Genomic DNA, 4,257 nt, shown 5'->3' on the forward strand with positions numbered 1-4,257 from the left:
ATGGGATCCAATTTAGAGAAGGCTTAATGAATCATTCAAGAGAGAGCTCATAGATGAATGAGAAGAATTGCGTAGGAGGAAGTTTTGTGTGTGGGGGGACGGCAACCACCGTTTGAAGACATGGATTTTTTATTGGGTTTGTGGTACACATAAGTGTACTCCAACCAAGAAGAGTACCATGTTCATATGTGTTTCTAGTTTATAGAGGTGGAGAAAAAAAAACAGAGGAGAACTTCTCCCTGTATTGGATACCACTAATGCGTAAGCATTATTTTTATGCTCGAGCATTTATTTTCATGCTGCATAAAAACCTTATGTTATATATTTCATACTCTATGCTCAGTATATCAAGGGCAGTTGCACCTTGACCATGAAATCTTTATGTTCCAAAACTTTGGTGTTGTAGACACGAATAGTATCATGGAGAGATTGACTCTTGAGCAAAGAAAGTGGGCGGAGGTGGAGATTTAATTTGAGACTCCACATGCACATTCAGTTACACCATGGTACACCATGCCCTACATTCTAATTGCTCAGTTAGTTTAGAAGGTAGATTTATATTTTTGGTTGTTTGTAACGTATTTGGAAAGTTTACTCTCTATTTAGTTTTCGCATTTAGAAAAATATTTTTGGTTGTTTGTAATGTATTTGGAAAGTCTATTCTCTATTTAGTGTTTGCATTTAGAAAAATATTTTTAGTGTTTTCTCAGTTAGTTTAAAAGGTAGATTTACATTCTAATTGCTCAGTTAGTTTAGAAGGTAGATTTATATTTTTGGTTGTTTGTAATGTATTTGGAAAGTTTACTCTCTATTTAGTTTTCGCATTTAGAAAAATATTTTTGGTTGTTTGTAATGTATTTGGAAAGTCTATTCTCTATTTAGTGTTTGCATTTAGAAAAATATTTTTAGTGTTTGCTCAGTTAGTTTAAAAGGTAGATTTATATTTTTGGTTGTTTTTAATGTATTTGGAAAGTCTATTCTCTATTTAGTGTTTGCATTTAGAAAAATCTTTTTGTTTGTATTACTTTTATAGGACGATTTTATTCAATTTCTATTCAAAGAGGACGCTCGTTTTAGAGCACTTGGGTATGTGGAAGATGAGCTAATGAAAAAATTAGAAGAGTCAACCAAGATTGAGGAGGAAAAAATGAAAGATCGAGGTTAAAAATACCTGTGCATTGCAAATCTGAATAATGGTGAGAGGACTTTTTCTCTATCCTCTACAAAAGAAATTGGAGCGATAAAACTATGGTGGGTCTTGATAGAGACAAGATTTATTACTTATGCTCATCACAAACAGTGGCTATAAGAGGTTTGTATTATCGTTCATGAAGCATGATTTTTGATTAAGCATGGATATCAATTAATATTTTATTTACATACAAAATACTATTATGATGGTTCTAATTTTTAATATAAAAAATAATATTATGGGTAGTGCATTAATAAAGGTGAGACGACTTTTTCTCTATCCTCTACAAGAGAAATTGGAGCGATAAAACTATGGTGGGTCTTGATGAGACAAGATTTATTACTTATGCTCATCAAACAGTGGCTATAAGAGGAACTTTGTATTATCGTTCATGAAGCATGATTTTTGATTAAGCATGGTTATCAATTAATATTTTATTTACATACAAAATACTATTATGGTGGTTCTAATTTTTAATATAAAAAATAATATTATGGGTAGTGCATTAATAAAGTCAATTAATAGTCTGTGTATTATGGTTTATAGGAAAAAAGAAATATTACATATGATGAGCTTGTCAAAGGCCAAAGGCCTTCAGGGTTCTCATTTTGTAGACTATAAAAAATTTAGAAACTACATGAGGAAGGAGTCCTATTGGGCCCATATGTATTCAGAATCTTGCATACTTATTAGGATTATTGAGGTGGAGGGACTAGAATTACCCAAAATCTTTGAGCCTTTCTTTAAAGCTCAAAGAAGGATGCATGCGATACAAGCTTACTCTCACCACTTGGGTGAGATTAACAGTGCTTTGGATGGTGTGCATATGCTAGAGTTGGTGCCTTCAAGCAAGAGGCTAGTATATAGGTATAAATTTGGATATTTTAAAACTTTTTCTACTTATACAGTTTACTATGTTGATCATTTGGTTGTTGTGGGTTTGCTATATTGTAGATGGATTTTTTATTGTTTGGGACAAAAAACAATTTTTGAGATACCCGCGATCATTAGAGAGTGGCTATGCATAAGGCTATATTCGTAGAGCTTTATGCATAAGGCTATATGCGTAGCTCTATGCATAAGGCTCTATGCGTAGGTAGGGTATTTTGGGGGAGAACAGTATGTTCTCGACTGCATTGGTGGAAAAGGGTATTAACCCGTGAGAGTGTAGCCATTTTCCATGGTGGATAGAGTATCATATAGGAGTAATCCCTAAGCAAGAACATGAGCTACATGTTAGTAAGTAAACTTTTAAAAAAATGAGACTATGATTGGGAATGTGTGTGTGTGTGTGTGTGTGTGTGTGTGTGTGTGTATACATGTAGTTTGACAAAAAATTTGTGTGTTTATGAAATAGAGTGTGTATGTGTGTGTGATTGAAATTGAATGTGTGTGTGAGTGAAACTCATTTTTTTGTGTGTGTGTGTGTGTGTGTGTGTGTGTGTGAAATTGAATGTGTGTGTGTGTGTGGGTGAGTGAAATTGTGTATGTGGTTTTAAGTGACACTTGTAGCATTGTGTCAATTGTGTGTGTGTGTGTGGGTGAGTGAAATTGTGTATGTGGTTTTAAGTGATCACGTGTAGCATTGTGTGAATCGTGCGTGTGTGTGTGTGTGTGTGTGTGTGTGGTATATGTATAGCATTGTGTGAATTGAATGTGTGGGTGTGTGTGCGCGCGCAAGAGCCTCTCATCCATGGCTTATTCCTCTCAACATTCGTCTTCAGAGAGACGTCCTATCTTTCGTGACACAAATAGGGATACTTATATTTTATTATCATACAATAGGAGTGACAATGTAACAAGATTTTTTGTTGTCTTTTCTTATCATTGGCTTTACTTTCATAAAGATTTTCAGTAGTATGTGACTACTACTATGGATGCTCTTTTAGTTGATATTATAACCATCGATGATTTTGCAGCAGGAGAAAGGCGAGAATTTGTTTTCTAGTTCATGCATGTAATAATTGTCTTCACTTTATTTTCAGTGTTAAAGAGTTTTTGCAAAGAAATTGTACATCTATTTACCACTACCACAATTCACCCTCCAAGAAGGTAGCACGGCTCATTTTTGCCGATTTTCTCGATGTTGGTCCAAGGGTTCCATGTAGTGTCATGAGGTAAACTTTAGATTACTGGTTTGAAATGTTGAGAAATATACATGATTGTTTTAGTTAATGATGTATAACATATAAATTAGCTTTGAGGTTTGTCCTTTGTCAAATGAATGTAATTGGTTTGATTAAGTGATTTCATGGTCCTCTTAAATAGAGGGTCTCAAATAAGAGATCCCAGATTGGAATGTATTCTCCACTCAATTAGTCAATGGACATTACACATGTATATCTTGCAGATGAGGGATTCCTTCATTACTTTATGCCTTGCCAAGAACTTTGGAAAGGTATTGAAGTATGCAGGTAAATAAAGATTGTGACTCCATCGTACATGGACTCTTATGTACGATGGTGGTTACATGCACTGAGACACTCTAGAGTAGGGTGTATGTTGTAATTCATCCAAAGGGCTCTTGCTGCAATGTTGTTGAAACTTGCTTATGTGTAGGTCACTCATCTTACCATTGGCCTACTCTATTGTGTGGATATGCATGCGCCTCACTATGACAAAGAGGCAAGCGAGAATGTGTCATTCCTCATGTTTCCAGATACTAGGAGCTGTATCACAGAGTCACATGCATGATCCGATGGTGGACCGCACTGAGGTGGATGGGGTCCCAATCAGAGGGCATGCCGAACACTCTCATGATTTTTTTAGGTGTGTGCCTATGTAACTCATATAAAATTGAAGCTTTTGTTCCCTCATGCTGACTATGTAAGTGAAAAATATATGCCTTCCAGTATTAATGATTTTGCAAATGGTTGTGCTGGCAACATTCACACATGAGGAAGATTATGTCATTGACGTATTTGTTGCTGGATGTGACAGTTTAGATGCTAGTAGTTCAGAGGTGATGCGTCATTTCATATGATTGGAGGGGGATTTTTATGCTTTGCCTCACAAAGATGGTATGTGGCCCACTGTCTGGGTTGATGCGGTTTATATATAGATAT

The sequence above is a fragment of the Cibotium barometz genome, chromosome 56 (assembly GCF_041138505.1).
Source record: "Cibotium barometz isolate CiBa-2024 chromosome 56, ASM4113850v1, whole genome shotgun sequence".
In the NCBI taxonomy this organism is placed as follows: Eukaryota; Viridiplantae; Streptophyta; class Polypodiopsida; order Cyatheales; family Cibotiaceae; genus Cibotium; species Cibotium barometz.